The following is a 14977-nucleotide window of genomic DNA, read 5'->3' as shown; positions in this document are numbered from 1 at the left end:
TTCAGGACTAAATGTATGATAAATTACATAATGCATTGCAGTTATCAGTAATGGATTTTAAAATAAGTGATATTTTCTTTAAAAAAAGCTTTTAATGAAATAAAAAAAAGCAACTAGTCAGGAAAAATATGAAAAATCATGTTTCATCCTGTAAAATATAATCCATTTTATTTAATTTATCCAGCAGTGGTTAACTTCAGTAAGTCACTTGGTAGTGCTGGAGATCACAGTTTCATTCCCATTACAACATTACACATACTGCAGCTCTACCTATCTTCTAATACACTTTCAAATTTAAATGAAGTAGCACATGAACCTGATGAAAAATAGTATCCTGGCTTTGTGGAGTCAACCTACTGCAAGTGGACTGCAATAGTTCAGGAGAGCAGCTAATCCTCACTTTCTTGAGCAACTAGGGCTCAGCAATAAATGCTGGCCAGTCAGTGATGCACACAACTCATGAGTGAATTTTTTAAAAAGTATATTGAACGCTGAACCAATTTAATTATTATTTTACAAATACAGTCAGACAAATGCAGTACACTTCCGTTAATCTTTTTTGGGATGGAAACATCACAGGCTAGCCTAACATTTATTGCTAATTCCTAATTGCTCTTGAGAAGGTGCTGATGAAACATCTGCTTATAATGGCGTAGTTCTCATGGTCTAAGAGATATACGGCTTCTGGAAGGGAAATCCATGATTTTGACCAAATGACTGTGAAGGAACAGTGACACAGTTTGAAGTCAGGATACTATGTGGCTTGAAGGGAAACTTACCACTTCTCAAGTATCTGCCACTCTTTTCTTTCTCAATGGCAGAAGTTGCAGGTTTGGGACTTGTTGTAAAACGGAGCCTTGGTAAATTGCTGAAGTGCATCTTGAAGATATTGCACAGTGCTGCCACTGTCTATCAGTATGAAGCTGGTGGACGGGGTGCTATTCAAGCAAGGTTGCTTTATCCAAGATGTTCTCAAGTTTCTTGAGTATTGTTGGAGCTACAGTTAGGAACATAGGCCTCAGGAGCAGGAGTCGGTCATGAGGCTCTATGAGCTGGTTGTGTTATTGTGACAATTTGACTGTGGCCCCAACTCCATTTTCCTGTCAAATTCCTATAATCCTTGACTCCATTGTCATCAAAAGATGTGATTTTTGCTTGAACAATGCAATGATCAGGCTCCCTTCTGGCGAAACGAATGCCACATGTTAAGCCTTTGAGAAGTCATTTGGGAGCTCAGAAGGTTACTCTGCCCAATATTTCCCGACTCTGACCTGCTGTTGTGGTCACAGTTTTTATTTAGTTGTTCCGGTTTAGTTTCTGTTCAATGGTAACATCCAGGATGTTGATAGTGGAGAAATCAGTGATAGTGATACAACTACAAGTCAAGGGATAATGGTTTGGTTCTCTTTTGTTAGAGATGGCCATTGCCCACTGGATGTGGCATAAATGTTATTGCCACTTATCAGCCCATCATTAATGTGTGAATTTTTAAAGAAGTATATTGAGCGCTGAACCAATTTAATTATTATCTAAACTTTTGTTTAGATGGTTACTGGCTGCTTCACTATCTAAGCAATTGTAAATGGAGTTAGATATTGTGTAAACTATCATTGAACATCCCACATCCAACCTTATGATAAAGGGAGGTCATTTACAATAATTGGGTCGAGGGCATCATCCTGAAGAACATCAACAGCAAAGTCATGGGACTGAGATGATTAGCCTCCAGCAACCACAGCCACACCCCACTTGTTAAATGTAACTCCCACCAGTGGAGAGATTATCCCCTCATTCAGGGAAACAGAGTTAAGTTACGGAGGGGATGAAAGAGACCACAGACTAATTAAATACATATTTTGGCTCTGTCTTCACAAAAGAAGACACAAATAACATTCCAAAAATGCTGATGTGGAGGTGCCGGGGCTCAACTAGAATGGATAATGTTAGAAGCCACACAACACCAGGTTTTGGTCCAACAGATTTATTTGAAGTCACAAGCTTTCAGAGCACTGCTCCGTTGTCAGGTGAAATGACAAAGGAGCAGCACTCTGAAAGAAGAGAGATAACAAGGCGTAGAGCTGGATGAAGACAGCAGGCCAAGCAGCATCAGAAAAGCAGGAAGGCTGACGTTTCTGGCCTAGACCCTTCTTCAGAAATCTTTCTGAATCATTTCTGAAGAAGGGCCTAGGCCTGAAATGTCAGCTTTCCTGCTCCTCTGATGCTGCTTGGCCTGCTGTGTTCATGCAGCTCTACACCTTGTTATCTCAGATTCTCCAGCATCTGCAGTTCCTACTATCTCAATGCTCTGAAAGCTTGTGATTTCAAATAACCTGTTGGATTATAACCTGGTGTTGTGTGACTTCTGACTTTGTCCAAAAATGTTGGGAATTCAGGTGAAATAAATTAGTATTAGTATGAAAATTATGTTAGAGAAATTGGTGAGGTTAGAGGCTGGTAAATCTGCACAACCTGATTATTTAGATTCCAGAATAACTAAATGCACACAACAAAAGATGGATGCATTAGTGGCCATTTTCAAGATTCTACAGTTTCTGTGGATTGGGGTTAGCTAATGTAATCTTACTAGTCAGAACAAATGGGTCTTTTTCCAAGTGGAGGGCAGTGACTAGTGGCAGCAATCAGTACTTGGACCATAGCCATTATTATATATAATATATATGTCTACAAAAACCCACCACAGAGTCCAACAGCCTGCCTGACTGACTCTACACAACAAATGGATTTCACCCAAACAAAGCTAGAAATATTTCTCTCATTGCGAGTTGAAGTGGTATTGTTGAGAGAGCTGGACTAATTTGACAGTGGGAAACAAACCAAAGGAAAAAAAGGAGAAACAATGAGGTTAGGGAACAAGGAAGTATACACAACAATAAATTTAGAATCAGTCCAAAAATAGCAAAAGTGATAAAGGAGCTGTCAAATTCTACAGACTTCAGTATACCTGTTGTATAACTAGTAAGGACAGTGAGTTGCGTTTGCATATAGCCCTACTGGATTATGTCATGACATTTGTAGAGCCATGTCAGGAATTGGTTCTTAATACTCCTGAGGATCAAGTACAGGTACTTAAAAATGATGCAGAGAAGGACTAAGTGTAAAGACCATAATTTTTTATTTTTCTGTGTTGTGTTCTATTGATTGTGGACTGAAAGTTTCTTTTATATACAAGGATTGTTTCACTTTATTTAAATAAAACAAGTAACCTGACACACATTGTAATGCTGTTTTGCTGCTGTGTGTTTAAGCAGTTGGGGGAGGTTACTTCAGACAAATGGTGTGTACAAATAAGCTTTGGCTAGAAACAAGTACCTGATAGGTCTATGTACTAGTAACCAGATATCAATGACAAAGACCTTCAACTTACCAACTGCAATGTGATAGGCTCTCAGACAGCTGAACAGCTTGGGTCTATGCGTGAGATCGGCTGATGGCATTAGATTTCCACAACAGCAAGAGCTGCTTCTTTTTTAAACTACCTCAAGCCTGAAGAAAGCAGTTTATATTTCCCCCATTGGTTACTGTAAGCTGTGAAAATTTATAGGGATGAATCAGCTAGTCCTAACCTTTTGCAAGCAAGTGACAGTATCTGGAGAGGAAGAATCAAGGAATAGCACATCCTGACAAGCAAAGACAATCATCTGTGGACAGGAATCATTGAAATGCCTTCACAGTCTTTCCCTCCATCTATAATGCTTTTTTTTCTGTGTATGTCTGCAATGTACGTGTGTGTAAAAGGTAGTTCAAAAGGGACATAGAGTTTTAAATAGTGGAACTATATGACAATGGTTCATGATTGTTTACCTGTAACTATTTATTTGTAAAAAATGGTAGTTCTTTTCAAGTACTGAAGCCTGGTTCATGTTTTCTGACAAGCTGTGTGAGAATTGGCAAGTTAATACTGATATGAATGAATAAAGTATGATTTAGGTTAACTTCAATGGCAAAGTAATTGTTACAAATCCAAAAAGAGGCACTGATTTCCTGTCACACATTTTACACAATCAAACAAACAAAGATCCACCTAACAACATCAGAAAGTGAGTAATCAGGGCTGCATTTTACCAAATGTTTGGGACAGACTGGAACGGAGCAAGGGTGGTAAATTAGCATAAAAATTAAGACATTAGATAGTGAGTCTGTCATCTTTCTGCTATTTTTGCTAATAGCAGGAAAAGTAACAAATGTAGTGCCCAAGTGGAGCTCAGTGAAGTCACTTAAGGGTATAATAGATGGCTGCTTCCCGCTCCTGCAGGCATAATACCATTGGTGGGGGACAACCTGTTGCTGCATGGAGAAAATATCCACTGGAACTGACATAGAGCCAAGTGAGTTTAGATGTATTCTTCTTGGCTTTCCAGCCAAAATTTCCCCCATTACAACAGCATGGTTCCTGTCCCACCCTGCCAATCTTTTTGTTGTTTGCCCATTCCAGATATTTCCGCACTCACAAAATTTTGCAAAGAAAATAAATGGATAATGGGTCAAAGAGAAAGTGTTGTTGTCAGTAACCAAAAGCAGGGTCAAAAAAATTATTGACATACTTAAAAGAGGAGAAAGAATGGCATATACCAAAAAATTCAGTGAAAATGTCCCTGAACTTTGCACCTAAGTGCATAAAAGCACAATCACGAATGGCAGAGAGAGAGGAAACATAAGATGCCAAACACAGAGGAATGGAGTGATAACTTTAAATTGATGATACCTTGTTATTAGCTGTAAGACCAGAAGATGTGAATTTTCCTCATTCCCTCTTGTAAACTCTTCTGTATAATTTAATTTGCTCTATTAAATCTCATTTTAGACTCTATGGTATGAGTCGACCTTGCGCTTTGAAATAAATCTCTCCTCTAATCTCACCACTTAACCTTAAGTAGATTGTAATTTAGCTTTTTTCCCTTTTTTAGAAAGTGGGAGTGTATTTCATTCACTCTCTATTTGTTGTCTCTGACTTTGCAAGGATTGCCCACAACAGCTCTGTGATCAAGTTATTTTCAAACGTAATTAAATACAAGGGGGTGTTTTGCATTTGCACTCCCTATCCCTCCCCACTGGGAACTAGAATCTGACCATCTGCCCACTCTGGACTTGATTTACCACTGCCATCACCCCAACCTCAAGACACAGGCCCCTGATTCCCTTGTTTTGGACTCAATCTGCCTCCACCACCATCCCAGCTAGGACTAGACCCTTCTTCCTATTGACTGTTATCACCACTCAGGATCCATGACCCTTCCTTATACTGGTCTAGAACTGCCACTTCCCACACCCCACATCCATTAGCCATGTGCTGGACCCAACCTAGCACAGGAGCTGACAAACCCCATCCTCCCCTGCCTTTCTGATGAATGTGATCTCTTCGAACTACTCCAGCCTACCCTAAAAACTGCATCACTTACTTGGGCCCCTTGCATCCTGACCCTCTATCCAACTGGCACGCAACCCCCAGTCATCCCATCCAATTGGTGTGGGCCACCCAGCCTGTTGAGTCTGCTGCACCATTCTGTAGCCTAATTCCATATACCTGCATTTGGCCCAAATCTTTTAATATCTTGCTTAACAAAAGCTTATCTCAGGTTTAAAATTAACTGATCATAAATCCACTGCCATTTGTGGAAGAAAATTCCAAACACTTACCAGCCTTTGTGTGTAGAAGTGCTTCCCAACATCTCCCCTGAACAGTCTGGCCCTAATTCTCAGACCATGACCCTATTTCTAGAATCCCCAACCAGTGGAAATAGTGCCAGCATAATCCTGGCACTCTGCCCCCTGCACACTTGCCTTCCTATGCATCTGGCATCCTACCCTTAGCCACTTGGCACCCAATCCTACCTATCTGCATCCTGTTCCCTACACATCTGTCACACTAATCTTATTCCAACCTGGCCTCATACTTACATTGGACTTGTCAAACTGGCCAAGTGGAGCTTTAAATTTGAGGCTGTGCAAAATATTCACCTTCTTGCCAACGTTCCGTTTTTACCGTTCTCTCATAATACAGAACTGTGGGGAAGAACGGCAATTGAAAAATAAAATGCAACATTTTCACCAGTTGCTCTTTCAATATTCTGACAATTAATTCTATTTTAAAATCTGTTACCGTTGAAAGATTGCAATGCAAAATATTCTACAGTACAAGCATTAAATAAAAATGTTCATGTGTTTAAATATTCAGAGGAAGTCACGAGCTAAAGTGGTTTTCTTTTAGGTAATTAGGAATTGTCATTTTTATTTCAATTGCAAAACTTTTTAAAAAATTTAGTCTTATTAACATTAAATATTCATAAACAGTAGTCTGGAAATTATTTTGTGAATTAATGAAGTATTTAATTTGTATCATGTTTAACTTTCTGCAATTTATGAGCATGTAAGAATATGATCATATGAAAACATAATAAAAAAAGGAGTAGGTCATTTGCCCCATCGAGTCTTCCCAACCCTCTTTAAGGTCATGTCCAGTCTGCCCGTCCAAAACTCTCTTTCATGTCAACTCTTAGAGTCATAGATTCACACAGAATAGAAACAGATGTTTTGGACCTACTTGTCCATGATGACCAGGTATCCTAAACTGAACCAGTTCTATTGGCCTGCGTTTGGCCTAGATCCCTCTAAACCTTGCCTATCCATGTACCTGTCCAAAGGAGTTTTATATGTTTTAATTGTACCTGCCTCTATCACTTCCACTGGCAGCTCATTCCATGTATGTGGAATATGTGAAAAAGTTGCCCCTCAGATCCTTTTAAATCTTTCCCTCTTACCTTAAACCTAAGCCCTGCATTTTGGACTCCCGTATCCTGGGAAAAGATCTTGGCTAGTCACCTCATCTGTGCCCCTCATGATTTTATAAGGTCACCCTTTAGCTTCCTACTCTCCAGGGGAAAAAATTCTCAGCCTATTCAGCCTCTCCTTATAACTTAAACCTTAGGTCTTGGTGACATTCTTGTAAATCTTTTTTACACTTTTTCCAGTTTAATAACATCCTTCCTTTAGCAGGGTGCCCAGAATTGTATGCAGTTCTCCAAATGTGGCCATATCAGTGTCTTAGACAGCTGCAGTATGATGTCCCAGCTCCCATACTTAATGATCTGACCAATGAAGGCAAGTGTGCCAAATGCCTTCTTCACCACCCTTTCTACCTGTGACACAACTTTCAAAGAACTGGGTACCTTCACCCCTACAACTCTCCCTGTTCAACAGCGCTCACCAGGGCCCTATCATTAACTGTGTAAGTCCTAAAATGCAACACCTCACATTAATCTAAATTAAACTTCACCTGCCATTCCTCAGCCCACTGGCCTAGTTGATCCAGATCCATTGTGCTCTTAGTAACTTCCTTCCCTGTCCACTGTACCATCAATTTCAGTATCATCCACAAACTTATTAACTTACTGTTCTCATCCAAATGGTTTATATAAATGACCCAGTGTACCCAGCACCAATCCTTGCAGCACACTGCTGGTCATAGGCTCCAGTTAAAACAACCGTCTACCATCATCCGCTGTCTCCTACCATCAAGCCAATTTTGTACCCAAGTGGATAGCTCTCCCTAGATCCCATGTGATCTAACCTTGCTAGCCAGCCTACTGTGTGGAATCTTGGTAAAGGCTTTCTAAAGTCCGTGTAAACAATGTCGACTACTCTGCCCTCATCTATTCTTCATGGTCACCTCTTCAAAAAACTCACTCAACTTTGTGAGACACTATTTCCCATTCACAAAACCATAATGACGATCATTAATCTGTTCTTGTCATCCCAAATGCTTATAGATCCTATCTCTCAGAATCCCCTCCAACAACTTGCCCACCACTGGCATTCAGCTTAGCAGTCTGAAGGTCCCTGGATTTTGCTGGCAGCCTTATTTAAATAATGGAACAACATTAGCACCTTCCAGTTCTTCAATACCTTGCCAGTAGTAGTTGATGATACAAATATCTCTTCTAGCTACCCGCAAAATATCTTCCCTAGCTTCCCACAATATCCTGGGATACACTTGATCAGGTCTTTGGGATTTACCTACTTTTATGTATTTTAAAATCTCTCGCACTTCCCGTGGAATCTTTTTAAGACATCACTATTTATTTCACAGAAGTTCCCTAGCTTCCATGTCTTTCTCCACAGTAAATACTGACAAGAAATATTCATTTAGGATCTCATCCATTTCATATGGCTCCACACATAAATGGCCTTGTACATATTTAAGAGGGCTTATTCTGTCCCAGTTATGCTTTTGCCTTTTATAGCCTTGTAGAATCTCTTTGGATTCTTCTTTACCTTATCTGCTAAATCAGTCTCATGTCTCCTATCTGCCCTCCTGATTTCCCTCTTAAGGGTACTCTTAACCCCTATATTCCTCAAGGGATTTTCTTGATCCCAACTGACTATGTGACATCTGCTTCCTTCTTTGTATTGACCAGAGGCTCAGTATCTCTAGTCATCCAGTGTTCCTTATCCCTACCAGCTCTCCCCTTCACAAGAACAGGAACACCCTCACCCTGAACTCTTGTTATCTCGCTTACAAAAGTTTCCCATTTGCCAAATGCCCATTTACCTGCAAGCAGCCTTCCTAATCAACTTTTCAAGGTTCTTGTCTAACTCCATCAAAATTGGCCTTGCTCCAATTCAGAGCTTTAAGTATTGGACCAGATTTATCCTTTTGCCATAATTATTTGCAGTTAGTAGTCCCAAAGTGCTCCCCAATCCCCCTTCCCCCCACTAACACCTCAGCCACTTGGAAACATTACTTCCCAAGTGGAGATCGAGTTTTACCCCTATTCAAAGAGGGCCATGTACAAATTGATTGCAAAAGTTTTCCTGAACATATTTAACTAATTCCTCCCTATCCATTCCCTAAACACTATAGAATTATCCCATCAAAGTGATCACCTCCTTCTTATTTCTCAGTTCCACCCGTGTAAGTTAACTTGACAATCCCTAATGAATACCCTCTCTAAGTACTGCCATAATGTTTCCCCTAATCAAAATCACCACTCCTTCTGATCTTTTGACTCCCTTCCGAGTGCAGAATGGTGGCTCAGTGGTTAGCACTATTGCCTCACACTGCCAGGGACCCAGGCGACTGTCTGTGTGGAGTTTGCACATCATCCCTGTGTCTGCTTGGATTTCCCCCAGGTGATCCATCTACTAGGTGTTTCAATCTCTGTTGTAGGTCCTTGGCCAATTTGTGTAATGGCGTACCTGGTAGTGAAACAATGGGTCTGAGAGGGATGTTTGGTTTATGTTCTTTTGGCAGTCCATAGATTCAGGATCACCACATTCTATCCACTCAACCCAAGATTTCCTCAATATCCTCAAGAGCATAAAAATCTGTGACAATGAGATTATGGCATCCTTTGACGTCACAGCTTTATTCACATCAGTCAACATCCCACTAGCCAAAGAAAAAGTGGCCATGTTACTACAGGAAACAGCAACACAGGCCAGCAACTCCATCAGAAAGGATAACATCAGCAAATATCTAGCCCTCTGCCTCACCACACATTTTGTCTTCTATGATCATATATATAGACAAATCAATGGTACTCCAAGGGGGTCACCCATCTCAGGACTCATCGCAGAAGCAGTCATGCTAAGACTAGAACATACCATCCTACCCCACATTCAACCTAAACTGTGGAACTGGTATGTGGATGATACATTTGTCATTATTAAATGCAACAAATTAGAAGAGACTCACCACCTCATCAACAGCATATTTGCAGGGACTAAATTCATAAGAGAAGAAGAAAACAACAATCAACTTACGTTTCTGGATGTTAAAGTAAACCAATTGACAAACGGGGAGTTCCAAACCTCAGTAAACAGAAAAGCAACCCATACATATCAACTTCCACAGCAACCACCCCAAATATCCACAAAAAAGCTGCATTAGAACATTAGTTAGACAGGCCAGGACACACTACAACACTCCAGAACTACACAGGAAAGAGGAAGAACACTTATCCAAGATCCTCACCTGAAAGGATATCCCCACAATTTAGTTTGCAGATGCCTACATAACAGACAACAACAGAAGCACAAAGCACGCCCGAACACACTGGCCACCCTGCCCTACATCAAGAACATATCAGAACTGACAACAAGACTCCCAAGATCTCTAGGAATCATGGTGGCCCACAAGCCCACAGCCACTCTATGACAAACATTACAAGGATTAATGGCCACATTCCCACAAGATGCAGAAAGAACATGGTTTACAAAATACCATGCAATGACTGCTACAAACATTACATTGGATAGGCAGGAAGGAAACTAGCCATCAGAGTACATGTACATCAGCTAGCAGCAAAACAGCACGACAAACTCTCCTTAATATTGGTACATTCTGACAATGAAGGCCATCAGTTTAGCTGCGACAATGTAACTATAATAGCCCAAGCCAAACATAGAGATGCATGGGAATTCCTAGAGGCATGGATCTCTACTTATACTTCAATCAACAAGCATGTAGAATTGGACCTCCATACAGATCAAAAACAGAAATGTTAGTACTCACCATAATGGACCGGACAGTGTAAATTCCAAGTAGAGTGGAATAACATCGCATTATTGGAGGCTGCACTGATGATATCACCTCGCATGGTGATGAAACCTCTGAACACAAACGAGCCAGATTGGTGAGCAAGTCAACAACCTCACCCACAACATGAGCCACAAATCTTTGCTAAAACTTTAAATAATCTTTCATGTGGTACCTCGCCAAGTGCCTTCTGGAAGCCCAAATATACTACATTTTCCAGTTCCCCTTTCTCAACGGCAACTTTGCTTGTTATATTCTCAAAGAGCTCTGGAAAATTTGTCAAGCATAATTTCCCTTTCACACACCATGTTAACTTTTTTTTATTGTCTTAAGCTTTTCTAAATGTCTTGCTATTACTTCCTTAATGTGCTTTAGCATTAATATGCCAATAGAAGCTCTTGTCGGTTATTTTTAAATTTCCTGCCAATTTACTTGCAGCATAAGTTTTCTCACTTTTTATTCATCTGCTGCTGGTTCCTAAAATACATCCCTCTCTTCTGACCCACCATTAGTATCTGCTAATTTGTATGTCTATATTTTCAGATGTTCTTCTTGGCTACCTTTTTAAACTACAGCTGCTCATTTTTCTCATCGAAGATTTCTTTTTGACCAGAATAAATTTTGCTGAACATTTTGAAAGATCTGTTTAAACATCGGCCATCCTTCATCCACTCAGCTTCGTCTTAGTCAATTTCCCAGCTGGCTGTAGAGAACTCTTTTTTTCATACCTCTGTAGTTGCCCTTACTGCCTGTACATGGCTTTTTGCCCCTTGATACTAATGGCATTTCAGTGATATTCACATTTCTCTTACATATTTTTAACAATTCTCAATGATGTAAAATAAGGATTAGTCCCTGAACAAATATCTAACTCTGAGTAAAAAGTGGCACTAAATTTAGGTTCTGCCAGCCCAGTCTTAGCAGCCCTGTTTCCACAGCACCAATCCGTCCTCCGATTTTACACTAATTGCTGCACCCTACATTTTTTATTTTGGTCTTATGTTGAGTTTAATTCATGTGGGTGTTTTCTACAAGAACTGCTTTAACCATTTTGATATCCTTCAGCATTTTTCCTTCCAAATAGTTCAGAAGTTTTTGGGGGCTATTTTCGGTGTAGTGTGAGGCTTCATAATAATTTATTCATTTTCAAGACCGCTTGTCCCAATTTCTGAGTCCATGAGGAAAATCTTTGTTTGCTGCACAGTGACTTTGGAAACAAGTCAAGGTGAGGGGCCTGAAGCTTGATTAGCTCTATACGCTGCCGTTCTGTGCAAGGTGGCATGGCCTCACCATTTTTAAACTGATATGAATGTGTTATAATATTGATTTGGATATTGTAATGAATAGCATAATGAGCTGCTGAGGGCAATGTGTGTACTTCGGTACTTTGTATTAAAAATGCACTTAATGCAAGAGATGTTCATTGAGAATGAATATCTAACATTTTATTAAATCTAAAATGAATGCTGACCTCCCTCAAAACTTTCCATGGGTCACCAGAAAATGACACAACTTTGAAAGGATTTTAGTTCACTTTTCATCTGTCTGTCCTTTAGAGAGGTCATTAGGGAAAATGTGTGATTATTTTCCATTAATGTTTGAAATGCTTGGAGATTCTCATGGAAGTATACTAATACTTCCTGTTGAAAGAATATGAATGAGGGAGGAATGTTTGATTGCACAGGTTATGCCTCAGGCACATTTATCTACTCTCAACCACCTGCCAAGGTACATCTAGTAACTCAGAAAAGCACATATCAATTTATCTAGGGAACAGTGCCTCAGGAAGCTACTCTCCAGTTAAATGTCTGTGACAGTCTAAGATCACAATTGCCTGACAAACTATTACTGGCAGAGACAAATCTGCTGGAGATTTTGGGAGCTCATTTGCCACAAAATGAGTTAATTTTCAGGCAAGCCTGTAACTGGATGCCCAGCACCCTGACAGGCTGTTTAATGATTCAAGTTGATATTGTATGGCAGTTATAGGATGCTGATTGTAACTTGCACTGGGAATTGGACAGAACATATGAAGTGCATGCTAATCCCAGATTAGAAGCTTAAACCTTGGATCATCAAAGGATTGCTGTCGTATGCTCAAAAAAAGTTTTTTTTTGTACTTTTTGGAAACTCTGAGGTTATTCATTGAATGGTTATTCATACGATACCAAAGTTATCCAGCCTGCTGCTGTTTTGTTATCACTGCCTTTCAACCCATATCTTCCTCCCAACCCCCAGGATCCTCTTCTGACAGGTCTGACCCACAGGTTAGCTGCATGTGGATTCTGGGCAATATTTGGAGAAATGAAACTCCAACAGAGGAACATTTTGGTACCCACAGGTTTCAAGTGATAATAAAGTGAGGCCTGAATATGAAAATAACTCAAGCTTCTAAAGTCTGACATTGGGCAAAGCCACCACCACTGCAATGTTAGCAGAGTTTGTTTTGTGTCAGGATCCTTCCAGGACTTCATGGGGGACCATGACCATGAGAAAATTCTACCTTATCTGTTATTTTAGCTTTGATTCCACTGAGACAGACAGTTGATATTTTCCTCATAGACAGTAGCACCATCACATGTACATTGTGAATTTCTACTGTGTGACAGACCAAGGGGAGGGCACATATGAAACACAATATTCAGTTACATGATGCAACCTAATGATTATATTACATTTAAGAAGCCTCAACTATTATGCATTACCATGAATTTCTGTCATAAACCTATGATTTACATATTGTTAATCATAATCTGTTATTTCTTTGAGATTCTTCATGAGAGGCCCAAGTCAATGAGGTGACTTATTGAGATGGAGGCGAGATTTTAATTCTTTAAAATGGCCCTTGAAATCACTTAGGCATTCACTTTGCAGCACCAACAGTTAGGTTTTCTGACATGTGGATGCAATAAAACCATAATAGATAGGAGAAGAAGTATGTTGTTCAGTTACCTGAGCCAGTGCCACCTTTCAGTCAGGTCATGGCTGATCTGACATTCCTCATAAATACTTTCCTGTCCTATCCCTGTAACCTTTGAATTCTCTGTCAAAAATAATCTATCAATCTCAGCTTTAAAGATAAACTCTGTGGCAAGGAGCCCCAGAGACTCCTTGGAGGGAAAATTTCTTCCTCGTCTTAGTCTTAAATTAGTGTTCCTTCGTTCTGAGATGATGCTGCCTGGTCTTAAACTCACCATGAGAGGTAATATCCTCACAGCATTTATATAGTCAAATCCCTTATGAATCACCGTAGAGAGGATAATGAAAGGGTCAGGGTGGAAATTTACCTTAAAAGATGAGATCCATTCCCATTTTTACATCTAGCTCCACTGCAACCATTTGACGGTATTTGCATAACAGTTAACTGTCTAACATCAACGTGAAGACCTTGATGACGCTTTGTTTAATCCAATCCGCATTTGGAAGCCAGAGGAAATCCACATCATGTATTGAAGGCTTGATTACATATGTTTCTGACTTTGCCACACACAGAATAAAATAAGAAACCAGAGCAAGAGGACCCAATTAGCCCCTTAGGTCTTCTCCACCGTTCAATAAGATCGTACATAATCTGATCATTGCTCTAACTCCACTTTCATGCAGAAATCCCATGACCAATCTTGGATGAGAGAGCAGACAACAATTAGATTATTGAAACAGATGAACCTCAACTCTAGCAGTCTGGCCATTATTGGTTGCACGATTTTTTTTTACATAAGGTTAAGAGCTTTAAAGAGTCTTGTAATTTAAAACTTCCAAGGCTTGAGGTGTTTGACAATTTCATTGCTGTGTAGAGAAAATGAGTTTGTCTGTAACATAGTGAAAATTAATGAGAAAATGATAGTTGATATTGTTCCCTTACCCATTCAGTTACCATCATGGTGTTCATCACTGCCATGAAGTGTACGATGAGTTAATGGGCTTGGAAGTGTCATACCCCAGCTTTGTGGTGGCTGTGAGGCATGAGGGCTATTTGGGAGACGAATGCCTTGGCAACTGGAGGAAATCAGGCCTATGGAACAAATTTTGCTGGGGCATAGATGGGGCATGGCAATTGTATGAGGGTGAAGGCTGCAGGGCCTTAATGTTTTATGGATTTCATTGCAGTTGAGTTACAGCTCTACTGCACCAAGATATATTTGTCAAACATTTTGCCTCTGCAGTCAACAACCCAAATGGTTGCATCAGAATATTTTCCAGGCTCAGCTGGCTCCAGAACTATTATTTTTTGAAGCAGACATGTGAAGTTGGGAATCTTGCCAACTCCTGCTTTGAACTGGAGTGGAGAAATCCTGGTCTTATTGTTTGTTGCTTATTACTTGCTCATTTACTCTCATTCTAGTTTCCCCCATTTTATTATTCATTTTACTAAGATTTGAATAGTTTTGAGAATTTTTCCAATCTTCTGGCTTATCATTAATC

At 39.9% G+C, this 14977-nt stretch overlaps 1 protein-coding gene across 3 annotated transcripts in view; it reads left to right on the top strand.

The window, feature by feature from the left end:
- kcnip4a (potassium voltage-gated channel interacting protein 4a) overlaps positions 1-14977 on the top strand; it is a 1101054-nt gene that overhangs the window by 342901 nt on the left and 743176 nt on the right. The gene's annotated exons all lie outside the window — the stretch shown is intronic.

This window comes from Stegostoma tigrinum, chromosome 1, assembly GCF_030684315.1.
Source record: "Stegostoma tigrinum isolate sSteTig4 chromosome 1, sSteTig4.hap1, whole genome shotgun sequence".
NCBI classification, from domain to species: domain Eukaryota; kingdom Metazoa; phylum Chordata; class Chondrichthyes; order Orectolobiformes; family Stegostomatidae; genus Stegostoma; species Stegostoma tigrinum.
The sequence above is the reverse complement of the archived record's forward strand: the minus strand, read 5'-3'. Positions and strand labels throughout refer to the sequence as shown.